General features: G+C 35.2%; 1 protein-coding gene across 2 annotated transcripts in view; it reads right to left on the minus strand.

Moving 5' to 3' along the window:
• Positions 1-27,931, minus strand: part of LOC141457322 (zwei Ig domain protein zig-8-like) — a 721,433-nt gene that overhangs the window by 555,795 nt on the left and 137,707 nt on the right. The gene's annotated exons all lie outside the window — the stretch shown is intronic.

Genomic DNA, 27,931 nt, shown 5'->3' on the forward strand with positions numbered 1-27,931 from the left:
TGCAAGATTTTGAATTTGCTCTGTAATTTTAAGCCCCAGAAATTGCCGAAAAAATGCTTGCAGTGACTATTACAACGTTGTTTTGCCCTGCGTTCGACTTGTATACACGTCATTGGTATGATTTTAATTCCGCACACTGCGGAGGTTTTTCAAAAACTAAATTCCATGCTTAACTGGTTAAAATGAGTTACGATGTGATTACTTGAAGAAAAATAATTTTTTGAAATAAAATTGAAAGAACCCAGTCGGACTGGACCAAATTATTGGTTAGCCCCGGGCGCCAATTCTTCTTTATACGACTTTGTGATATTTTTTTTTGACTGAATTCATTTATACAAGATTGCTTCAGGCAGAAAAAAAAAAATACAAAAAAAAAAGGTTTGGGTACTAACAAACCTAACAATAGGGTTTATGGCAAAGAAGGCTTTACACTGATGGGAATTAAATAAGGCTGGATGCCCAGTTGAAGCATTAGGGATTAGTGTTGAAAATAAACTTCTGTTCCACATGTTTTGCACGATTTGATACCGTGAGCATTCCTATTGTATTATACAGGACAATATTGTATTTAAAGCACTGGGGCTCTTTCCTGTATAATCATCAAGAAACAAAAAAATACTGTATTTCAAATCCTGAGCTGTATTTTAAAAGTAATTAAAGTTAGATTTAATATTCATTTCAGAATTTAATGCATACAATTATCTAATTGAGAATCCTATTTATTTATTTTGTTTTATTGCTTATAAGAAATGATACATTTCTATAGCAAGAGTTTGGCCTCTGCTAGTGATAACAAGTATATAAAGAAATAGCCACTACCCATTACTTCCACTTGGGAAAGATAAATACTAAATAAAATGAAAGTTATACAAAATCACCCCTCGTACAATTATTTCTTAATAACAAAGAAAAATAATGAAAACTGATATATTTACAAAAAAATAAATTTAATAATGATAGGAGTTTAATTATTATTCGGCGGCGGAATTTCTTTATAGCTGTTAGATATAATTCTTACAAATCTACACCTCTCATCTAGAGCGCCAGAAATGAAATAGAACAAACTGTTTAATTTATCTTTGCTGTCAATATCAAGTAAATTAGTGTAAACCTCAGTATTATTGGAGCTTATGTACCTATTTAACAATCTCCATTCTTAACGTATTATAGAAAGAACCTTCCAGCATCAAGTGATTGATATTGTCTCTTTTTTCTTTTAGCACAAGTAAAACAAACCCTTTTCATAGTCAAATACATGGTTTATTCTTTTATGAAAAATCCTAGGTTATACCTAGTACTGGCTACCCTAATCTGAGCTATCAGCCTGATTTTTGAAATATTACACTTGAGATTAACATATGACTTGCCATTGGCCATAGGACATATCAATCTACGAGGGTCGTTTGAAAAGTCCGTGCAAAGTCAGAGAGATAGCACCACTGGCGCGTATCGAGGTTATGTTTAGTTAGTAGCATCTCTTGGAAGAATACACACCAAGTTTCAGCCAGATCGGTCTATTACTTTGTGTTTGGCATTCGTTTGAATCGAGGAAGTCGAGTGATTTTCAAAAAATGGACGAAAAAGAATTTCGTGTGTTGATTAAACACTACTTTTTGAAAGGCAAAACGCCTCAGGAGACTAAAAAGAAGCTTGATAAACATTATGGTGACTCTGCACCTTCGATTAGAACCGTTTATAAGTGGTTTCAAAATTTTCGGAGTGGCCATATGGGCACAAGTGACGCTGAACGTTTTGGACGCCCTGTTGAGGTTACTACTCCAGAAATCATTGATAAAATCCATGATATGGTGATGGATGACAGAAGAGTGAAGGTGCGTGAGATTGCTAGTGCTGTGGGCATCTCGAATGAACGGGTACATAATATTTTGCATCAACATTTGGACATGACAAAGCTATCCGCAAGATGGGTGCCGCGATTGCTCACGCTTGACCAAAAACGAAATCGTGTGAAGTGTTGCAAGGACGGTTTGCAGCTGTTCCAGAAGAATCCGCAGGACTTTAAGCGTCGTTTCGTCACTGTGGATGAAACATGGATACATCACTACACTCCTGAGACCAAAGAACAATCTAAACAATGGGTTACCAAGGGGGAATCTGCGCCAAAAAAGGCGAAGACCGTTCCTTCGGCCGGAAAGATTATGGCGACTGTCTTTTGGGATTCGCAAGGAATAATCCTCATCGACTATCTGGAAAAGGGTACAGACATCACGACAACGCACCAGCTCACACCTCAGCAGTTGTGGTCGCAAAATTAATGGAAATAGGGTTCCAACTCGTTTCACATCCCCCCTATTCTCCAGACTTGGCTCCCTCGGACTACTATTTGTTCCCCAATATGAAGAAATGGCTGGCGGGAAAAAGATTTTATTCAAACGAGGAGGTGATTGCAGAAACGAATGGCTATTTTTCAGACTTGGACAAATCCTATTATTCGGAAGGGATCAACAAACTAGAGCAGCGTTGGACGAAGTGTATAAGCCTAATAGGTGACTATGTTGAAAAATAAAAAAGGTTTACCCCAAAAAATTAAGTAGTTTTTATTTTTGCACAGACTTTTCAAACGACCCTCGTATAATTGGTATTAAATGAAGAATTGATAACCTCACTGATGTCTTTGGATAAACAGTTCTTGAGAATACTATTAATTTCCGCATTTTGTTAAATACCATAGATTTATTTGTTGCTGTAATGGATTTAGATGGGTGATACAAGAATACTTCTTTGTAAAAACTGATTGACGATTACTAAAAAATTAAAAAAATAAATAAATAAAATAACACAGAGATGCTCGCTTGCGATGATAAAGTTTGTCATCATGAATTTGATGTTATGATGCCGGTCTTTTTCTACTCGGACGATACGTCAAAATACTGGCGGCCACTTGAATATACGTCTAACAAAAAAGATAAAAATAAAATATTGAAGGAACAAGAAATTTCACTCTTAAAACGGAAATTCGTACTAATCAGTGTTTTTGGAAAAATAACGAAAATTTTTAAAAGAATTTTTGCAAATAATATCCGCATTGAATGTATGCAAATATTTTATAAAAAAAAAATCAATAAAAATGAGTTTAGGGAAGGGATTAGCTATGCGGTTAGCGTACTGGAATCGCACGCGGAGGTCCCGGATTCGAATCCAGCTGCTGACCCTTAGATTTTCTCTTCCTAGGAGCTTCTTACAGCTGTAACGAGAGAACACTGTACGGAGGCCGGCAGTGCTCTGAAAAAAGCTCCGGGCGCCAATAACCTTAGATGTTGACGCGCCTTAAATCATAAATAAATAAAAAAAAAAATGATTCTAAATAGAAGGCTGTATTTTTACAAAATCCTTATATAGCAGATGATAACAATTTTTTTTTTAATGAAAAATGTATTTAAGGTAAGAGAGGACAGCTCTTAGGGCTGAATTTTAGAATTAGGATAAGTGAGCAAGAGCATTTATGCAGTTTGTGCAATCTGGGTCAAGTGGAGGATGTCTACCACTACATTGCCTATTGTCCTGTTCTAGGCGAGTTCAAAATTAAGATGTTTCGGGACAAAACAGTTAAGTTAAAACAGTTAAGTGAACCCTCAATTTCTTGAGTATCTGAATGGCAAGGACTGGGCACAGCTTAATATGTATTGTATATGAGCAGGTAGTTATCGGAAGTTTATGATAGAACAATTTAGTTATTAGTTTCTTCTCTTAAAATTCATGTATTTTTGTTCTGTTTTATTCTTTGTTCTGTATCAAGTTGGAATTTTTAGTCAGGTGCTACTCTGCTGATGGACCAAGTCCATGCATTTGTGTTCTATATTGTAATTTTTCTTCATGTATGTTTATTGTAAATTGAAAATATACACCTTATTATTATTATTATTATTAGAAGGCTGTATAATGAACGCTTAGCAAAGCATGCTAGCAAGAATAAGTTTAAAAAGTAAATAAAAGTAAGGAAACCTCGAATCAGTAAGAATTGATTAAACTAATTGGTCCTAAATCCCAACAAATCAATCGAATAATTACTCAGTACTTCAACTAAAGAACTGGATTAAAAAGAATTTTATAACAAAAGAACGAATACGGAAAAATACAGTTTAACTTTTTCAATATTTTTAATAAAGGCTAATCAATCTGGTAATTAATACTTATCGAACGTTAAAGATCGATTTATCTCAAGCTTCTAGCATTACACATATACTTTTAAATTTGTGCCTATCTGATTCATTCTTTGTGAGTGTGAGTGCGAAAGAAACCGAGAATACAAGAGCTCTCCAGGGCTCCCCCACTTTGAAAAGGGTATAGAGAACTGTAGGGGTATATAGGGAAAGGTTTTTGCTATATAGCCTAAAGTATAGCCTAAAGAACTGTTCTTTTGGTGCTTACTTGTGCACCAAGTAAAGTACACACTACACCAGCCAGTGCAAGTGCAAAAGCCTTTGTATTCTTGTCCTATCAAAGAAATAGCAGACACCATTTTCCACCATCAGGATACAGTGCTCTCTCTCTCTCTCTATATATATATATATATATATTGCTATTCACTCTATAAAACCTTACGAACTTAAAACTTCTAAACCTTCACAATCGTAACCTAGCTCTAGTGAAATCATGTTGCCCGGAGGCACTATAAGCATGAAGAAGAGATGGCTGAATAAGTATATAACTAAAAGAGTTGGCAAAAAAAAAAAAAAATTGGGTTTTGAAGAGCATGTGTGGGTAGCTCATTGTGTGTTCTTCCAGGCGTCACTTTTTGGACTGCCTCCCATTCATATTGATGCCCCCTTTAGTTACTTCATCCGATTACAGTGAGTATTATATGGAATTAAATTAAGAGTTGAACAGAGCAACAAATTGGCGTTTTTTTTAAAAAAGAAAGCAATTAAATCTAATCACAATTTTTGGAGTACTATTGTCATTTCAGTTCATTGAAATCGTAATAATATGATTTCAATATGTAATTCAACTTTCAGGCATCTGAATCATCGAGTCTATAAAAAAGGCGAAATTCTCTCCTAGCCCTAGTCCTGTCATAACGTCTGTTACTTGCTTAATCCAGCTATTCTGTTGTCATACTTTTTCTTTCTTCGGCAGCATGGTTGTTTAGACTTCTTACTTCTTGTTGAAAAGCATTTGACAGAATTATGTTCAGTCTCTCGTCTAGTAACCCCATGAGCCTCTACGCTCATATACGCAGGTAAAACCTGGATTTGGAGAGTCAAAATTAATCTAATCTAAGCCTATATTCAGTCATACGGTAATACAGAATGGACATAAACTTAGAGTTGGAAAAATTATTAATTTTTGAATCTAATCTCCCTAAACATCATAACCATTTCGTGAATGATCTGGCGATCTCATTTTCTCAATTTCATTCCTAACTTTTCTCTACAATTCGGTAAAGAATTCATTAAAATCTGAACAATACGAAGAGATATATAGAGGTTTGAAATTTGATAGACTTTAAAAACCACTAAAATATAACCTTCTATAACTCATTACCTATTACAACTAAAACGTTGCCATTTATACCATTATAGAGCTAACTTTTCTCTATAATTCGGTAAAGAATTCATTAAAATCTGAACAATACGAAGAGAGATATAGAGGTTTAAAATTTGAGCCACTTGCAAAACCTCAAAAAAAAAAAAAGAAAAACAAAAAAGAGGCTTAACTTCGAGACTTCTAAAATGCGAATCTATAACAAAATTTCGAACCGAATGGTACTTCATTCATGAAAATTGGGTCAAGGGGCAATAAACTATTGCAAAAGGTCCCGTTAATGGGAGTATGAACAGATAGTTGCCTTAATGTTGCGTAGGGGTATTCTTACTCTTTTCATTCTACCAGATTTTATCAATATTGGGCTAAGATTTGCCGAGTTATTAGCAATAATAGTTTTTTGGAAGGGCCTTAAGTACACGGGGTTTAACTTCTCTTCTATCCGATGTAAAGCGTCATGATCTCCAAACCGCACACTTCATAAAATTCCGAATCGAATGTCACCTAATTCTTGATAATCGGTTCACGCGTTTAGGTGCTGAAAAAAAGCATCGGGCGCCAATGACCTCAGACTTTGACGCGTCTTAAATAATAATAATAATAATAAGGGAAGGGATTAGCTATGAGGTTAGCGTACTGGACTCCCACGCGGAGGTCCCAGGTTCGAATCCAGCAGCTGACCCTTAGATTTTCTCTTCCTAGAAGCTTCTTACAGACAACTCTGTCCGGTGATGGACAGCGTTGTCTGTAACGAGAGAACACTGTCCGGAGGCCGGCAGTGCACTGAAAAAAGCTCCGGGCGCCAATAACCTCAGATGTCGACGCGCCTTAAATGATAAAAAATAATAATATTATAATAATATTAAAAATAATAATGGATCAATTATTTATCGTTCACAGAAAAATACTTTTGTTCTTCATGTTCGAGTATTAAGCGACCGCCCAGTAGTTGCTCTAAAAGCTTATATCGTTAGTTAGTTTCTTGGTTTTACAGGAATATATAAAATTGAAAAATTACAAATTTAATATTCAGACGAATGCAAATTAGTGATTTTGCACAAAATAATTAAAATCTTTGTGTGTAATCACAACAATCAGATTTTTGGGGCGATTTGTAAGCGCGATAAGTAAGAAAAGAAAATAAATCAAGCTGTGAAATGCGAGTCCGAGCCAGCTAATCTAGCCAATCCAATATAACCTGCGTTCCCAAGTGGGTATTCAAGGGTGTTGCCACTCATTCCAGGGCCGCTCAAGAAGCTGTAAAGAGATGGTAGACAGCAGGAAATAGACAATTGACTGGAACCGGTTTCACTTTCTGGCTCCCCTTGAATATCTCCTCCCTACTTCTCGCTTTAACGCTTCTCTCTGCTATTCACTCCAAGTAACTCTCTAGAATCCTCTTTCTTTCCTTTTAGTCCTTTCCTTTAACACACAGGACGTAAGGATGCGGTGTATGCCTCTCATTTCCTACATACTCATCTAAAAGCACGATTGCCTGAACTTTTAGATATCTTAGTAAATCTTTTAATCGTCAGTCGGACAGGATTTTCTTTAAATAATAGAATTTTCGTTTTTCATTGGGAAAATTAAAAGAAAAATTTTCTTGTTTTTCACTTTTTCCACATTCATGTTCGTTCTAAGACGGCTCAAATGCATTTCATGCTTAAACGGTTAATCTGAGCAAAAAACTGGTAGAGGAAAAATTTGTTGCCCGTCACCTCTAGTTTCAGAATATATGACTTGATTTTAGATTCCTGCCTGCATACGCGTCTGACGCGCGACCAAATGTGAGGGTTTGCAGTTGACCCCCACTTTCATATACACAGTTCGAGTATAAAAAGTTGTGAAAGAAACCGGAAACCGCAATTCGATATCTTTAAAATTAAAGGTGCTAGGCCATTTCAAAATCTGGTATTTATTAATCATATTTCAATTTTTGACTTATCAAAGAGAAAGAAGAGCACGCGATAGGTCATTTTTATGTATTTTTTCATCCCCTTTCTACTGAAAATATTGCCAAGGCAGTAAAGCTAGTATTTTTCTTAATATCGGGAAATAAGTAGTTTTCCGAGTGATTTTTCTAAGAAAAATCAAATGTTAAGAGCTTTAGATGTTCTCAAGCATGCACGAAATGACTAAATATGTTATTAATTTTACATCTGTTACAAACAAGGAGGTTTAATAATTATTTGGTAATTTTGGGAGAGTTGCGTTTAATTACCAAAATAATTGGAAACCTCCAGCTACCTAAATTTAATCACAAGAAGTGCACTTAAGTCTGCATGCTTATATTGAGTGTTTTTCTAAAATGCACGCCATACAATTGCTAGAAATATAAATCAACATTTTCCTATTAATGACTATTTATTAAAAAATCATAATAATTTTTTGTGTTGATTGAAGTTTTATTGGAGAAACTAATTTTTCAGTTTATAATTTTTATTTGTTTTGAGTTGGTATTGGGGGATGTTGAAAGCTTGAAATGAGGATAAACTGATGAGATCTAGGAATTATACAAATCATTAAAGAGTAAATTAAAAAAAAAAATTGATTAAGAAAAGAGAAGTTTGAAGAGGTTTCTAAGAATGTCTAGAAATGGTAGGCGATTAATAGGTTCTGTAAACTCTAGAGGAACTTTGAAGGAACACTACTGGATAATACAAAGTAGAGTTTAAAAGGGTAGGGAGATGAAAAACGAAAGAAGGTTGTTTTAGAATATTCAGGATAGCTCTCAACACTTGGAATAATGCGCAGGAGCTAAAGAACTTGTTTAGAAAAAACTTGTAAAAGAAAAGTGAAATTCTTTTCACTAGCCGAACATCCAGAACGGACGAATTCGCTAGGGTTTAACTATTTTCTGGAGTTACTTCAGAGGTTAAAGATTATCACTTGGAGAGGAAAAATAATAACAAAGTTAGGGAATCGAAGAAGCTTTCCTGGCGCTAGAAATGGCAGCCAGAAGTTTAGGCTTGGTAGTTAATGAAGGAAAGACCAAATATATGCGCCCAGGATATAGCTCTACCAACCAGGAACAGCAGCTGACGATTGCGCATTACAAATTCGAGACGGTTAATGAGTTTGGCTATCTAGGGTCCCTAGTTAGTAGTGAAAATCAAGAGAGCCTGGAAGTTAAAAGAAGAATTATGGCCACAAATAGGTGCTATTTTGGCCTAGTAAAGTACATTAAAAGCAAGCTTATCTTCCGCAGTACGAAAATTCAAATGTATAAGACGTTGAGTGTATAAGCCATACAAATGTATAAGCATGGCCAGTGCTTATGTACGGCTCCGAAGCATGGACCATGTCAAAAGTAGATGAGAAGTCCTTGGCGGTATTCGAGCGGAAGGTTCTCCGTAGAATTTATGGCCCTGTACGTGATGGACAGAACTGGAGGATCAGGAAAAACCGGGAGGTATATGCTTTGTTCGAGGAGCCGGATATCGTCAAAATTGTAAAACTCGGAAGACTGCGATGGGCAGGGCACGTGGCAAGGATGGGGATGAAGAAATACCCAAAAAAATTATGGATGGTAGCGTACAAGGTCCCAGGAGGGTAAGCAGACCAAGAACGCGATGGCAGGACTGTGTGGCAAGAGATGCTTTGGCATTGCTTGGATTCCGAAACTGGAGGGTGGCTGCGCAGGACAGAGACGCCTGGCGGGCACGTATTGAGGAGGCCAAGACTCTTCATGAGTTGTAGCGCCATTTAAGAAGAAGAAGAACATCCAGAACGGACGAATTCGCTAGGGTTTAACTCTTTTCTGGAGTTACTTCAGAGGTTAAAGATTATCACTTGGAGAGGAAAAATAATAACAAAGTTAGAGAATCGAAGAAGAATGGGAGCTGCGTGAATTTGTATTTATAGGCTTATTCCATAACTAAATCTTCCAACAATTCAAGATGAAAAATTTACAGTCAGCAGTTTTTGGCGTCATGATAGCCGAGCGGGTAGAGACGAGGCCTGCAAAGCTAAGATGTATTGCGGTAAGGTTCGATTGCCGTTCTAGGCTTTGCATTTTAATTTAGCGGTTAACGTGAGAAATACGTTTACTAGTCACCTCCATCCACGACTCCTAATTAAAGATAGATAGATCGTCTGAATAAATAGGCGTTACCTTACTTTCATTTCTTTTACAGTAAGCAGTTTGTGTCGGCTTCTAAAATTGTAAAATATAAACATAGTAATTCAGAGTAGACAACGTGTTCATTATTTAAAATATCACTAACAGTCGGTTAAGTTTAGAAGTAGTTCAGCATTAGTATCGTCTGTCTATTTCCCTTTCGAGTCGGTGTTGTCCACATTACGTAGCACAAAGTATTCTATAAAAAAGTATGTTTTCTGTTCACAAACTTTTATTGTAGACCAGTTTCCAGCTCTTTTTATATTTGATCATGCAGTAAGAACCACGGTGCCCTTAAGGCGATATGTGCAGCCCTTTATTTTGAAATAATTGCGCTTATTGATGCAATCTTACTTCCTTCCACCATAAAAAGGAAGCGGAAGCCAGAAAAAGAGTAGTAAATGCATAAAATGTGTGCAATAACATTGTAGTTATTGAGAGTGATTCAAATAGGTTACAGGGTCGTCTCAAGACAATGATAATTTAGCCTTGATTTCAGTAGAATGCGTGGTGCAAATCAAGTCCCTATATCCAGGCTTTGTGGTTTCGCTTATCCTATTTTATTGTAATTAACAGTTATTTAAGTTTCCATAGGAGAAAATTCCAGCCAGCATTTTCTGAACATTGATGCCCAGTTTCCATTTGAAAAACCAGTCCGTTATTTGTCTAATGATACTTGCGTGACATCCGTACATTTGTTTTGGCTATGATAAAAGTAAGCTGCAAGAACAGAGGATTGTTATGCAGAAATCGATCAATATTTCCTTTTAATTATTACTAATTTTTGATTCACCATTTCTCAATATTATATTAGCGTTCTTAAACATTTTTTGTCCACTTCCATAGCTACTCGAGTTGGAGTGACCCATATTTTCTAATATTTCAAACCACTCAGCACACAAGGGCAGATCGACCTCTCGTTGCTGAAAATAAGGACTATTTTCATGCCAATTACTACTTTATTTATAAATATTTCTTTTTGAAAGTTTTTAGATCAAAATTCCATTATTATTATTTTTTTTTTTTGCGCATTAACAGCTGAGGTTATTAGCGCCCGGAGCTTTTTCCAGTGCACTGCCGGCCTCCGGACAGTGTTCTCTCGTTACAGACAACACTGTCCATCACCGGACAGTGAGCTGTAAGAAGCTCCTAGGAAGAGAAAATCTAAGGGTCAGCTGCTGGATTCGAACCCGGGACCTCCGCGTGGGAGTCCAGTATGCTAACCGCATAGCTAATCCCTTCCCTCCCATTATTATTATTATTTTAAGGCACTTTTACGTTTGCAATTGAATTCTGTTTCTTTGTTACAATAAAGCATCTGCCAATACTGATCATTGATTTGTAAACCAAAAAATCCTAAATGTACTATTTATACGTCTCAAGTGTGCATCAAACATAAAAAATGGGCTTTGATAACTAATAACTAATTCTTAAATTGCGCTCTTAAAATCATTAGAAGAAGTTATACATTCTTAAAAGGACATTCCGAGTACAATTTATTGCATGAACTAAATTCGATTGCCATAAATTTTAGCTAATACTTTATAAGCTTTGGTAAACCTAAAATAAATGTATATTTTTGTAATTATTTTTATTTCCTAAGAGATTTGTAACGAAAAGTTTCAACCATATTGAAATTATTTTTCTTCCGTCTATTTATTCAATACGTGAGGAGAATTTGACCTTGTAAAGTACTAATTTTACATGTATGTATATCCGGTTATATTGCTCCGCGAATATATATATATATATATATACATATATACAGATGTGTATATTTATATTATAAGGGAGGCAATATAGTAGAGAGCATTGAGTTATCGCAGAATGGGAGGAGATCTAGGATTGAGTTGGTCGAACGAAGGTTGTACGCTGGGCCATTAAGGTCTTGAATATATTATTCTGGCAGTTATGAGGGGTAATAGTTGATGTCGTTCAGCATGTAAATTCTGTCTGTCGACTTAAAGCGATGTTGTGCATTTGGGACACGTTTGCCATTCGCCCTTTCCCTACAATAATAACCTCAGTTGTGACAAGGAGTCACTTTTTTTGCACATTTTTAATTATTATATTTTGTTTTAACTTAATAAAATTAAATTTAATGTTAATTATTCAATTTTATTTTCTGTAAACGACAATCAAAATAACAGAAAATTATAAAATAGTTTTTTGAAATAAAAAACGTAGTGTTACTAAAATTATTAGAAAAGAATTATAATTAGATGGGCAGAAATTGGTAACTTTTACCAGTAGAGAATGACAAAATGAAGGACCTTTCTGGATTCATGAAAAATGTGTTTAATTGGCGAAGGGTCTCAACCCTCGGTAAAATCAAAGGTAATCAAAGATTGAAATCTACACAAAATTTTGCACGAGTTGACTGACATAATCCTAAGTTTTGCACCCCCAGATAGAGACTTAGACAGAAGGTTGTGCCTAAAGATTCTCATCAGATTATCAAATGGTACAGGAAAGATTTAAAGAATATTATGACGCTAATCAAGGTACTAGATGAACTAGAAGCTCGCCACTTATTTAACAGTACATTACCTTGAGGAATGTCCGCGCCATGTACGATGCAAACTGAGAATCTTTAGAGTGGATGTGATTCGGGTAGGATGACGGCATAAATTGTGATAGATATTTAAAGGTTCTGTTATTGGTAGGTTTAAAGGCAACCAATGTGAACTTTGAATGTCACTGTGGAACGAGAGTTTGCGTTTTCTAAGGGCATAGATTAGGGACCAACTTGTGATCTACCTAGGTCCTATTCCTGCCCCTAAATAATAATTTAGTTACCCAATCTAGAACTCCAAGATCAACTGGTAAGTGAACGTAAAATCATCTAAAATACTCGCGTCTGAAGCTAATGTTTTAAATACCCAAAGCTTTGTCTGCGGTTTTTTTACAGTTATGAACTGAAACGGCAGAACAAAACAGACAAAGTTCTGCCCTGACAGTACTATTCCAATTAAAGCTGAATGGCCATTCACATGATTCTAACAGGACACTGAAGACTTAGAAAATGAAGTACATGCATCACAATGATGTAAGCTGGCTACAGTTAGCCTTTATAATGTTACGAGGTGTGGCTATTGAATAACGAGACCATTGCTGTAAAACATTTTATTTTAAATTAATATACATTTAGTTATTATCACCATTGTTCCAAACAGTGTTGGAAGTATTTTTCTGTCAGCTCCTGCATGACGCGTACCACTTTTTCTTCCACAGCTTCAACGGACTGAAATCATGTTCCTTTTAATGCAGATTTGACTTTGGGGAACAGATAAAAGTCACATGGGACCAGGTCAGGCGAATAAGGCGGATGGCCTAAAACTGGGATGTTGTACTTGACTTGACAAACAATGCAGTGTGAGCCGGCGCGTTTTCTTGATAGAGAACCCATGACTTGTTCTTCCACAAATCGGGTCATTTTTTCTTTACTCTTTTTTTTATTTATATAAAAAACAGATATTTTTAACCGTTTTGGACGTGGAAGGGCGACCCTGGCGGTCATCATCTCCGACGTCTTCTCGGCCATCTTGGAAACACTTGAACCACTCAAAAAACTCGCGCACGTGATTAACAGTTATCGCCATATACTTCTTTTAATAAAAGACAAGTTTCAGTAACGGTTTTACCCAGTTTCATGTGAAATTTCACGACAATACGTTGCTCTACTACAAGTGTAGTATCATGTTTTCGGCAAAATGAAACTAACGACGGTTCCGGTCGGACAGATTTCTCTACAAACACGTGAGACGCTGCAATCGAAAGAGAAGGCTTTACGCTGCACAACTGTCGGTCGTTAGGATTTGGCGCATGCACAGTTGTTCTGTAGCTCCATCAGTCTCGTTATTTAATAGCCACACCTAGTATATTATTATAAAATAAATATTTTAGCTATTTATAAAATGTTAATAACATTGCTGGGCGAGTAGCTCTAATGGGGGGCTCTGCCACAATAGTCCCTTTCTATTGGAGTGGCATAGACTTTATAGACTTTGGGTTTGTCAAATATTTTCTGTAATTTTGATCAGTTTTTTAGATGAAACAGGATTTATGATCAAAAAAATTCTTTTAATAAAATTACTACCCTTAATATGGACCACACATTTTATAAATCATTCAGAATTTTTATTTTTAATATTTCCAGGTTAATTGATGTAAATTTAATAATGTTAAGTCTACAAACTTAAATACAGAAATGAACATTTATCTTAGCGATATGGTAGAAGAACGGAATCATACCCTCTTTTTTCAACATTATTGCCCAGTAAGTGAAACCCCGCTGTTCGTGTTTTATACAAATAATATATAACCGGAAACAGCGAGGTGCAAGAGCGCAAAGAATTATATACAGGTATACTGGCCATGGCTGTTAATATTGCCAGAATCATGAAACGCACCCAATGCTAAAGAGAAATATATATATTTTTTTTAATTAAACACACGTCAAAATACAATAATTCATAGCAGGTTTTTATTTTCATTGTTCTCTGGTTAGAGTAGTACATTTAGGGAGCTACTATTGAAGCTTGAGCTGCCGCGTATGGCCCTTTTCTTTTTTTACAAAAGGTCATAATTTATTTAAAAGGGCAACGCCCAGGACAGGGGTTGGTTTTTGTAAAAAAAGAAGAAATGTAGAGATGGTTGCAGCGCCATCTTTTTCCCATTTAGTTGTCTAGAGCTTCGCTGGATTCCCGACGATGCTGACCTTTGTTTCTTCGGAGCACACTAGCTCACTTCTCATTTACACCATCTTCATTTTCTGCTCCAAGAAAGATGATATGAAAGAGTTTATATCCGTGATCCAACTGCGCCAAAAAGATCCGCCTTTTTCCATTTTTATGGCAAAGATGTAGTAGAGTAATTCATCCTTATCCGAAAACTTTGTATAAAAATAAAAACTCCTAAAGCAATTTGTCCATTCTTTGTACTTGCTAGAGAAACTCACCCAACAACTGAATACTTGTCGTTGATCATAATTAACTCTCCACTCAGATATTTCCTGACTATCTTATATAAGTTTGGTAAATAAAACGCGTAAGAAATCGTCAAATTCAATTTGTTCAGGATAAAAACATTTTTATGACACCACCTAACGAGCAGTACATGGATAGAGAAAAGAGTGGGGACCAGGAAGGACCATCGGCTTAGATGAGCTGGACGCAGTCTTGCAGGTAAAGCTAGACGCAATACAATTTTATGCAAGGCTGTAAACCTACCTATAAAACCAGAAGCTCGGTCATTCTGCATGTGACATGGCATGCCTCGTTCAGTGCAGCTGTCAAAAGATGGAAGCACAACAAGTCGCAAGAGAACAATCGCTCATCAGGACAAGGTAACCACAGACAGAAAAAGGCGCAAACGCTCATCAACAATTACTTGTGTAGATAATTTGAATTCCACAATAAAAGCTGCATTACTACATAGAGACCGGGATGGCCCGGTCAGACTGAATGGTCAGACGATCTTAGATCTCCTCAAGCACCATTGCAGATTAAAGAAACTCAAGAATCACATAGGCAATTGGATGACTTATGAAAGTTCTGTCAGGAAGAAAAAGGAAACGTCGCTGCACATACTCTGTACTATTGGGAGCGGCTGGCATAGCTCTGAGTTCGGTTCTGGTAGAAGAAAAGTCCATACCTTCATACTTTATCCTGGATCCTCTCTCAAGACTAGTAATTAAACAGCCAGGATGGGAAGAGGCCCTATAACTGGAGGAACGCTACGAAAGACGCTCCTGGTTGTATTGGATTTTTAGTCAATCATATGGAATTTAATCAAAAATTAGTAAGAATACGTTTTGCAATCGATTGAGTCAAATTTTCGTAACCGAATCTTCGTAAGTAATATCTGTTTTGAGATGTCCTTAGTCAGTAATAGGAACTTTCAATTACTTAAATAGAAATGATTCCAGCCTTTATTACTTCGTTTAATTAGCGAACTTCGTTTGTATTTATTTAATAATGTTTACGTTCAATCAATCGATTTATCGTATCATAAACGTATACAAAATTATTGAAGAACCATGTCGTGTGATATTAAACTTTATTCATTTCTAAAACCTACAAAACCCATCAATTATTTGTGTTAATAACAAAAACTTACAGTTTAAAATGTTAAGTATAAGGGTTGATTAAACGCCAAAAGGTACACAAATCAGCGAGTACCCAACATTTCATTAATACTTCATTAATAGTTAAGTAATTCTACTGCATTAATTTTCATTAATAAGTTATTTTTTAGAATTTATTAGATGTCATTATGCTGGCCATTTTCGTCTACAAAATATATGTTCAAGTAGCACTGTAGATTGACTGTAATATCTAGTTATCTATAATAATGAAACTATTAATTACAGGTTAAAAAGAAAAACGTTACAAAAAAAAATATATGAGGCTAAAAAATTCAAAACTTTTTTTTATAAAAAACTTACACCAATGATTTTGTTTATTTTATTTATTTATTTTTATTTTTAAATAAAAATCGTTGGTTTAAGTTCATTCTTTGATTAAAGTAATTGTTATTTTATGTAGTAGTCAAACGTTTATAATAATAGATAATAATTATCTGGCTTTATCGCAAATAATATAGTTTTCTTCAATTACATTCTCAATCTAGGTATTCATGAAGTATTAATGAAATGTTGGGTACTCGCTGATTTGTGTACCTTTTGGCGTTTAATCAACCCTTATACTTAACATTTTAAACTGTAAGTTTTTGTTAAGGAGATTTTTGTACCTTTTGGATAGATTTTCCTTTTTGTCTATTTTACAAAGTTACATATCTGCTTTACAGATTTTTTTAAAATTTGTAATAAGCAATTCTATCATTATAACCTGATTAGGTGTTAACTACCACTGGAGAGATCTTTTTAAAAAATGATTGTAGTTGCGGCTCCCAAACCATCCTCAATAACAATTTTTTTGAGAAAGCGTTTTGAATAACATAGGAAGGTATTTGTACGTAAATAGATAAATTAAACTGCGATTTCAGTACTTCCTTTTAAGAGGAGTAAGAAAAATAAACTAGGATTGCAGTACTTCTCCCTATAAGGCAAAGAGGCAAAGATTTTTTAATCGAACAATTCATTGATTTAAATCGGTTCACTCATTGATAATTTAAACGATTGCAGTACTTCCTCTTAGTAGGAGCAAGAGAATCAGCAACGTAGAGGAGCTTCAACCACTTATTCGAGCTGAATTTTATCAAAATCGGACTAAGCGTTTTAGAAATATTGGTAATTATAGTTTTAGAAAGGGCCTTATTTGGGTGGGGCAAACTCCCCTCCTTATGAGGCACGGTGCCGAGACTTTTGAAGTGCAAATCTGTATAAAATTTCGATTCGAATGACACTTCATTCATAAAAATCGGTTCACGTGTCGATAATTTGAAACGATTGCTATACTTCCCCTTAACAAGTGTAAGAGCTGATCGCCGCTTTAATGTTACGTAGCGGAGCCCTAACCCTATCATCCTACCAAATTTTATCAAAATCGGGCCAAGATTTACAGAGTAATTAGTAATATAATAATTTTGGAGGGGGCCTTACATAAAGGGGGCTAACTCCTCTCCCATTCGATGTACAGCGTCGAGACCCCCAAAAGGCACATCTACATAAAATATTGAATCGTATGACATCTCATTCATGAAAATCGGTTCACGCGTTTAGGCGCTACGTTGTTTACAAAAAAGGTAACAACAAGAACAACAACAACAACAACAAGAACAAGAACATTTTTTGAAAAAGCCGTTTTTGCTCATTTTTGGCAACTTTTTTCTCGAAACCTATTAGATCTGGGTTGTTGCAAAAAAATTATAGTCATAAAGGAGGGTTTGCCCTATAATTTAAAGAAAATTTGGGAATTTTATCTTTTATAGAAAAAGAGAAAAAAATTGTCAAAGTTGGGTGTTTTTCAACGTTACGCTTTTTCGTGCAGTTTTTGATGGTCAACTCTTATACAACTGTCCTACCGGACAGTTTTAATAATCGATATTTTCATCCGTTTTGGACGTGGAGACCCAGGCGGTCATCCGACGTTTTCTCGACCATCTTGGAAACACTTGAACCACTCAAAAACTTGCGCACGGGATAGACATTCATCGCTATAAACTTATTTTAATTAAAGATAAGTTTCAGTAGCGGTTTTACCCAGTTTCATGTGAAATTTCACGATAATTCGTTGCTCTACTACATGTGTAGTAATCATGTTTTCGGCAAAACGAAACTTACACCTCTAGTACACAAACGACGGTTCCGGTCAGACAGATTTCTCTAACAAACACGTGAGACGCTGCAATCGAAAGAGAAGGCTTTACGCTGCACAGCTGTCGGTCGTTAGGATTTGGCGCATGCACAGTTGTTCTGTAGCTGTATCAGTCTCGTTATTTAATAGCCACACCTAGTATATTATTATAAAATAAATATTTTAGCTATTAATAAAATGTTAATAACATTTCACAGTTCAGTTACACTAAATTTCATTAATTTCTGGATGTCAAAAATGTTTCAAGAGTGGACACTAATTTAATGATGGATTAAAGGCGAAGAACATACCTCCGCTGTCACAAGAAGCTAGTCTCATGTCGACGATAACCCAATATTACAAGTCTTAATTCGATTGTACCTTCGGGTCACATTTACAAGAATCCCGAGGCCTGTTGGGGAAAGCTAGCGCATCTCTAGGCCTAGTTTATAACTCCCCCCGGTAGGTTCCTGTTTCTCTTGAACAAAAGGTTAGAAGAGAAGTGTAGAGATGTTGTTACCTGAGTCATTCTCTTCTAAAACTGCAGAGAAATATTTGCCAACAGTTTAATGTAAGTCAATCTAGGCGGACCGTTAGTGACAACAGACCCACTTAATCTTACAGCTGGCCCACTCCAGACCTCGCTGTACTGTTCTTCTTTAATAATAAATTGTCCTCTCACCGGTACTTCTGTCCTTTCCAGTTTAAGTGTTTTTCATTGTCTTCCCTCTTAACTCTCTTAAGGAGCTCTTTTTTGCCTTCCCTCCTTTCATACCTAATCCTTTCTATTTCTTTAATGACTTGCTAGTAATAAAAAATTTCTAATAAAATTGTTTTATACCAGTCATCTACACTTAACAATAGCAAAATCATAGTCTGAACTAAAATCACATTAAAATGACTGCGCCAGCTAACAAATCAATGAGCTTACATTCCTTCTATAATTGTAAAGTAAAAGTAAAGTAATCGCCTATTTTTTCAGGCGGGGCTTAACGTCCAACTACCAATTAGGTGTCGTGGACGGAGGCGACTAACAAACATACTTTATTGTAAAATTTCTTTTATTAACCATTAAATAAAATCCAAAGCCTAAGACCGGGAATCGAACCCAGTACCACAATACATATTAGCTTAACAGGTCTACCTTACAAAATATAGGTATATCCTCCTAACTTGCGCGAATCTTGGCCTCCTCTATCAAAGTTTGCCGGTTGTCTCGGTCCAATGCTGCCACCATCCGGTTTCGGATACCAAGGAGAGTTCTTGCATCCTTTGAAACACTATCACTCCATCGCGACCTCGGTCTGCCCACTCGTCGCGTGCCATATATATTTTCTTTAATTATCTTATATGGTATTTCTTCGGGATTCATTCTGCCTACATGTCTTTATATAGGTACGAGGTGTGTTCAAAAAGTAACGGGAATTTTCGTTTTTTGAAAAAAATATTTATTTATTCATCTACATTAATATTGTCGCCTTCAAAGTAGTCCCCTTCGCATACAATACACTTGTGCCAGCGCTTTTTCCAATCCTCGAAACACTTCTGAAACTCCATCTTTGTGATAGCTTTCAGCTCTTTCAGCGATTCGCTTTTAATGTCATCTATGCTTGTAAAACGACGGCCTTTTAATGTTCTCTTTATGTTTGGAAATAGAAAAAAGTCACATGGAGCCATGTCTGGCGAATATGGAGGCTAGGGCATCGTTAAAGTTTTGTTTTTGGCCAAAAATTCACGAACAAGCAATGAAGTGTGAGCAGGTGCATTATCGTGGTGCAAAATCCATGAATTGTTTTGCCACAAATCCGGGCGTTTTTTTCGGATTGCTTCACGCAAACGGCGTTGAACTTGTAGGTAGTACTCCTTATTGATTGTTTGACCTTGTGGCAAGAATTCATGATGCACTATGCCATTAAAATCGAAGAACACAGTGAGCATAACCTTCACATTCGACCGCACTTGTCGAGCCTTTTTCGGTCTTGGCGATCCAGAATGCCTCCACTGGGACGATTGAGCCTTAGTTTCGACATCATATCCGTAAACCCATGTTTCGTCACCTGTTATAACTCGTTTCAGTAGATCCGCATCGTTGTCGACTTCATTGAGTGACTCTTGAGCAACTTCCATTCTCCGCCGTTTTTGTTCGAAATTCAACAATTTTGGAACAAATTTTGCTGCCACACGTTTCATACCCAAAACATCCGAAAAAATTTCATGGCATGAGCCAATTGATATGGCAACATCATCAGCGACTTCTCTGATTGTGATTCGGCGATCGTTCATAACCATTTCTTTCACTATTTTCACGTTTTCATCGGTTGTTGATGTGCTTGGACGTCCAGGTCGTTCGTCATCTTCAACGTTTTCGCGGCCATCTTGGAAACGCTTATACCACTCGTAAATCCTTGTTTTACTCATAGCAGACTCACCATATGCCTTTATTAACATTTCACACACTTTATTACACTTTATTTCATTTTTTACGCAAAATTAATACAAATTCTTTGATCCATTTTTTTTAACAAACAAAAATCGCCAAGCTCGAAAAACACGTCTAACCTTAACGGCTGCCACTTAAGAAGTAAACAATGAATATTACTGAAAATTTTATCATACTTCAGGGGCATGTGTACCAACATAATAAAAAAAAAAATTTTACAATCAGACTCTCCAAACCCGCGAAATTTAAAAATTCCCGTTACTTTTTGAACACACCTCGTATATGCTTAACAAATAATATTTTACCATATTTTTATCAAAATTTCGATTATAATATTTAAATAAATAAAACATTGAACCTTACCTAATTTATTTTATATCTGTATTAAAACTGTCCGTTAGGACAGTTATTTGAGGGTTGATCGTCAAAAACTGCACGAAAAAGCGTAACGTTGAAAAACACCCAACTTTGACAATTTTTTTTTCTCTTTTTCTATAAAAGATAAAATTCCCAAATTTTCTTTAAAATATAGAGAAAATCCTCCTTTAAAAAAGTTTTTTTTTTTTTCAACAACCCAGATCTAATAGAAAAAGTTGCGGAAAATGACAATGAAAATACCAATTAGGTGTCGTAGACGGAGGCGACCAGCAAACATACTTTACTCCTTCTATAATTGTTTATATTGAAAATAAAACCTGATTAATGAAAAAAATCTCCTTCTATATTATACAGGGTGATCCATTTAAAATGCACCAATCGCTAATAACTTCTTAGGAAAGTAGAAATCCGGAAAAAAACCCATTAAATAAGCTTATGATATTTTATTTTAAAAAAGTATTATGAATGACTGCATACGCGGGATTCGAACTGGGGATCTCCCACTTACAAAGCCACGCTCTTGACCACTAGACCAACATCCACCTCTCCCTGGCAAGATATTCTTACCGTAATCATATGTTAAGAAGTCTTGCATACTGGGTGCATTAAAATGATGTGATGCTTGCTCTTATTTGATGATAAAACAAATTATCCTGATTCACCCACAACCATTACATTTCACTACATGTTTTAAAACCTCAATTATTATTTTTGTTCTTTGCGTCAAAAATAACATTTTTTGCAGTTAGAGAACCTCCCCAATACGTGTATTTCTGGTGAAAAATAAATATTGAAAACCAATCACGAATAGATAAAATTGTAACTTTGATTTTAAATATCTCGACTATTAGAAAATATCAAAATGGGGTCAACGTCATTTTTCAAAGCTTTTTATGTAGTTTTCATAATCAAACCAGTGGTCCTTATGAAACTCTAATCAGGTTTTTGCCCTTAACTCTGGCAAAAATATAGATACAGCTTCAGGGATGAAAAATTTGAAAACTAGACCAAACAAAACGTATAGTTAACTTCATGGGTTTTTAAGGAATTCCGCTTTCCTAAAAAGGTTATTAGCGATTGGTGCGTTTTAAATGGATCACCCTGTATATCATGAGCAGGCACTTTATGTACCATAAATGTATGAATTAGATTTCTGACCAATATATTGGTACATTGAGGCATTAAAAGACAACAGTAGATGTGAACACAAGTTAGTTTTTTCCGTCCCTCGAAAACAATACTCGGTTATTGTGCAAACGAGAACAAAAATACAATAAATAGAGTTTTAAAAAGACAATTCTTATGCCAATGTACCAACCTTGAATTAATAAAAAATTGTGTAAAATATTGTTCACAAGTATTTTAGTTATTAACGAAGAGGCATTGAGGTAATAAAATTACCAAACTTCTCTTCTTTTAAACAAGTTCTTGTTCTTGACGTTTTCCTTGGCAATTATTAAAATGAAATTACTAAATGTTATTTTCTTCATTCTACACAAATTTCACTTTTTCTTTCAACAAGAACAAACTTTTGTGAGAAATAAAAGAAATAATTAATTTTTAACTTTTTTTTTATAACGAAGTAAATATTGAGTTAGAATGAAATTAGGTAAATCGCGAGCAAAGTTATTGCTGAAAAAAAAAAACTTAAGTTCATCAAAGTCCTCCAAAACTTGTAAAGAAGTTTAGTTATTGCCAATAAATTTAAAAAATAAAATAATGTTTGCATTATGACTGGTTTACCGACATCTTTTTAAGTTTTTTGGATGCTTGGATAAATGTTGTCAACGATTGAAAAGACAACTAAAGCTTTCAAACATTGTTTGGATGTTATGGGCACTTCAACATATATTGCTTGAATTTGTAATGGCATTTAACAACGTTAAGAGGCGACAGTCGTCTTAATAAAAATACTGCTTGCTTTAAATTAGACGTGCGAATCTGTACGAAGAAGTATACATTTTCCCTTCTTGGGCAAGAACACGTTCATAAAATGCACGGAGCTGGTTACTAAGTCGGATTAAATGCATTTGCAAGATCACTCACTTTATCTTACAATCGCGACGCCTTTTAAAGAAAAAAAAAAATCTAAATTTTCATAACTTGATTTCAACAATGAAAATAGTGTTTTTGAAACCCCTATTCTCAAGTTCAAACTTACAAAAGAAAATCAAAATTTTGTAATCTCGATAGCCATAACGCGAACGGGGATCTGATTGGCAGCGATAATTTTGCTTGTTCAATATAATAAGTAATTTGACTGCATTATAAAGCGTTTGCGCTTTTTCCACTTAGTATCTTTTTATTCTTTTAACAATATTTATATATCAATTTATATAATATATCATATATAATATAATTTATATATATATATATCAATTATTATCAATAATTTATATCAATATTTTAATTTATACATATAAATTAAAATTATCCAACTTTAAAGCATTAATTCTAACAATTAGTTAAAAATCAAAATTACAATAAAATTTTATTTTATATTTCTTAAATACATTTGTTATAATAATTGCTTCAAGACAGTAGCGTTTTGTATTTTTCCAATACCTTATTCATTTTGATTTAATTTGATGAACAGTTTTGAAGGTACTATACAGTATCACCAATTTTTTTTTGTTTCTTACACTGTCCAGACTGTAGAAATGGATGCGAATCTCCTCAAGTTGGGAGCGGAAGTTTTGTTAAATTAAAAGGATTCTGAACGGAAATACCGAGCCGGCTAATAGCTGAAAGGCCGTGAGATGAAGGCACCTTTAAATAATTAATTTTAGACCGCACTTCTTTTCGATTATCTAATCTCATGCAATCATTGTAGAAATATCAGCTACCTCCAATGTAAATTGTTGTTATATTTGAATTGGGACTTACTAATATGCATAATAAGTACAAAATCAAAACTATTTCTTTCTTTACTTCAAAACTGAGAGGTAATAAGTTTTTCTACACCTAGTATCTCAAAATCGTAGAATGTAGTACTCTTGAATACAAACTTCATTAACATGCCCAACTTCGTTGAAACTGTACAAACCATAAAACCTATCAACTCGACAATTAAATAGTCATACTAAAAAACAAAAAATTATTGTACTAATCGAGACATTAAAATGTAAACTCTCATACGAAATTTTCCTACAATTCTCCAAGTTCTCAATAATATTGTGATACTTAAGGTAGAGATTTTTGATGGACATATACTAATTCGTTCAAACATACCCACTCAGTTATCATACATCATTTCCACTTTCAGCTAGACCGCTTTTCCCAGAGGGAGAATGTTATAACGAAATCTCCGATGGAAACTAAAATGAAAATTTGATATGATCACGATAACTTTCCTCGGCTATTATTTTATAATCAAGTGAAAAGATTATTAATAATGCAGTAACTTTATTGGGCTAGTTACTTTTAGAAAATCAATGTTCAATAAAGGATTATTACAGAAATTCCATTCTACCATCAATATACCGATCTTATAAGCAGCAATAAATAAGGAACGTATTATAATAAGAAATCAAAAACTATTTTGGAACTAAATAAACCAACTATTCTTGATTAATTAGATATTTTTACATTGGTCGATCCCAACCTTCAGATATCATGAAATTGCGGAATCATTTGCATTGCATTTTTTCAGTCTTTTTTTTCTTTTCTAACTTAATACTTCTATTAAGGCTCTTAGCAAGGCTTCTGCTTTTTCTCTTAGTTATTTTCGCTATTCCCTTGTGGGATATTGAGCAGGCTTTTCTAAACTTGAATAAATATCACTTAACAGCTCCTGGCGAGTTTCTCTTAATATTATTAAGGTATTTATTTCAGTTATTTATTAGAAGTTGAGTTTTAGATATTTATTAAGGATATACAACAGTTTATCTATTTATCAATCTCCGGTGAATTGTTTTATTATTTTAAAATTAAAATCGACAAATTGTGAAAAATTTTAATTTACTTCTATGTACCCACACTAGTCTTGAAAGAACAGAACTAAATAGACGCTATCGACTACTTAAAAGACTTAAAGACGAGAGATCAAAACAACAAAAGACTGATTTATACTAATTTTTTAAAACCCATCTGGGCGTATGGAATAGAGCTGTGGGGTTCTACCAAACGCATTAATCGCCAAACGATTCAATCTCTTCAATCAAAAATACTTCGAACTATTATAAACGCTCCATTTTATGTCTCCAACCTGACTATACACACTGACCTTAACATTCCTTTTATCACCCAAGTTGCTAAAACTCAATACAGAAAACTCCACTTCAGCCTGCAATTTCATGCAAATCCTCTAGGTCAAAATCTTTCTTCAAGAACTCTTCCTAACAACCCGACAAGACGTCTTAAAAGACAGTGGCCTCGTGATCTCCTCTCAAGTGAAGAGAGTGACTAACCATATAATGTTTTTGGAGTGTTACCACTGGGTAACTTCTCCACTCGTTACCTTATCATTTACTACTCTATTGTATCATTGTTACTTATAGCGCTAACGCGTTGATTATAGCAAACGATCAACGCAAAAAAAAAAAAACTTCTATGTTTTATTTATTTATAAGAATAGGGTATTTATTAATTTTAGATATTGCCTGAAATAAGTTACATGACCGTGTACCTTAATAATTAATTAAAAGCCAAGGGTAAATAGTAGGTCGCCCTTCGAGACAAATGTAACCACAGCCAGTACCAAGTATAGGCGGCTAAGAGAGTGAAGGAATGGTTATTCTCTCCTTTTCCATAAGAGATAAAATTTACAATTCGTGGCTCGACTTTGCAAACCTTGGAAAAAATAAACTTTATATACTCAACACAGTAATCTCAATTCTACAAAGAAACTGATGAATTCTAAATCTAATGATTATTGAAAAATCCAGAACCGTGAAAATTAACAAAAACTAAAGTAAAAGAGATAATTACATCAACGATATCATCAAAGAACAACTATAATCCCAACTAATGTTTCAAAAGTGTAAAGGAATCTAAGCTCTAGGGTTATTAGGATAAGAATGGTTTTGAAGCAAATTGTAGTGCCTAATTTAATCTTTAAAAGATGTGCACAAGGTCTTAAAAAAGTTATTTTTTCGAAGAACACAAACTAAAAAATTCTTTTTCGGATTAAATATATATTTAGGAAGAAAAGGTTACCTTCCAATTACTGTTCATTCTTCTTAATATTTTTATTACCTGAAACAAAGAAAATATAGGATTAGTGTTGAGAAAAAAATAACTTTTTTTTTTTTTTTTTTTTTAAATCATTTATTTAGTTACAATCAACGCATTTTGCGTTATAAGCAACAATGATAACTATAAATAACAGAATAAAAGAGTGGAGAAGTTACCCAGCGGTAACACTCCAAAAAACAATTTACTTTCTACTGACTCTCTTCATCAGAGAGGAGATCGCGAGGCCACTGTCTTTTAAGACGTCTGGAAGTGTTGTCTGGAAATGTTCTTGAAGATAGATGTTGTACCAGTGGATTGTGATGTGTTTGAATGTTAAGATGGAATTTTCTGTATCGTGTTTTTGCAACTTGTGTGACGAAAGGAATGTTCAAGTCTGTGTGAATGGTTTGATTGGTGACGTAGAAAGGAGCGTTTACTATAGAGCGAAGAATTTTAGATTGCAAGGACTGGATCCTTTGCAGATTTGAGCGTTTGGTTGAACCCCACAGTTCGATGCCGTAAGCCCAGACTGGCTTTAGTATACTTACATATATTAGTCTTTTGTTGTCCAGAGTGAGTTTTGATCTGTTGTCGAGTAGTCTTTTCAGTTGTCGGAAGCGTCTGTTAAGTTCTGTTCTCTTAAGTCGAGTATGAGGGTTCCATGTGAGTCTTCTGTCAAGGTAAAGCCCAAGGTAGCGGACTACGTTGACAGCAGGTAAAGGAATAAGATTGTAAAAGACAGGAGGAAGAGTGATGCGTCGAAGAGTGAAGGTGATATTTTGAGATTTAGTTTCGTTCAGTTTGACAGCCCATTTTTTGAACCAATTTTCTAAGGAGGTGAGGTGAGTCTGAAGGTTTCTATGAGCTATTATTGGGTCTTTGTCAGTAGATAAGATGGCAGTATCGTCAGCATAGGTGAGAAGAGTAGTTTGAGGATGAGTAGGTATGTCTGAGGAGTAGATTGTGTACAGAATGGGGCCTAGTATGCTGCCTTGCGGAACTCCAGCGTCAGCATGGCTGAATGGAGAAAGAATAGTTCCTACCTTCACTCTAAAATGTCTGTCAGTCAAGTAAGATTTCAAAATGAGGAAATAGGTGGCTGGAAGGATGGTCTTGAGCTTCCAGAGAAGTCCAGTGTGCCACACCCGATCGAAAGCCTGCTTCACATCAAGGAACACCCCAGAACAACACTCCTTCTTCTCAAGGGAGGTGGAGATTACATCTACAACTCGATGGCACTGCTGTATGGTGGAGTGCTGTCGCCTGAATCCAAATTGGTGATCCGGGAGAATGTCATTAGATTCAATTATTGGAAGAATACGTTTTAGCAGGAGTTTTTCAAGAATTTTTCCTAGCCCTGACAGTAAGCTAATGGGACGATGTGACGTCGGGAGTTGTGAAGGTTTATTTGGCTTAGGTATCGGAAGTATAATGGAAAATTTCCATAGTAGCGGAAAGTAGGTGGTGCGGAGAGTGGCGTTGTAGATTGAGGTGAGTAAAACTAGAGCTTTTTTAGGAAGTTTTCGAAGGATGGTTGGAGTAACGAGATCAAAACCGGGTGCTTTTTTTAAAGGAAGGTATCTAATAATATGTTTAACCTCTGAAGGGGTGAATGGCTTTGGAGGAAGCGAGAGAGGAAGAGGAGTATCAAGATCTTTTAAGAGCGATTCTTGGAACTGAGGATTGACTAATTCAGAGTGAGGAGTAAAGACAGAAGTTAGATAAGATGCAAATAGGGAAGCTTTATCTTCGTCAGAGGAGGCCCACGAGCCGTCATCACGACGAAGTGGAGATGCTACTGACTTGTATGAAAGGATCCTTTTTGTGGCTGTCCATAGAGACTTGTCTTCAGTCGATAGAGATGAAGTGTATTCTTCAAAGCGTTCTTCTTTTAGTTGTCTAAGTTGGTTTCTAAGTAGGTGAGTCAGTCTGTTGAATTCTCGTTTGTCAGATGGATAGCGGGTGCGTTGCCATTTCGCTCTCGCACGCCTTTTATCCGTGATGAGTGTCCGAATGTATAATGGTATGTTAGTCATGTGAGTTCGTTGTGCTACA

The sequence above is a fragment of the Rhodnius prolixus genome, unplaced genomic scaffold, assembly GCF_049639745.1.
Source record: "Rhodnius prolixus isolate KJV_2025 unplaced genomic scaffold, Rpr scaffold_10, whole genome shotgun sequence".
Taxonomy (NCBI): domain Eukaryota; kingdom Metazoa; phylum Arthropoda; class Insecta; order Hemiptera; family Reduviidae; genus Rhodnius; species Rhodnius prolixus.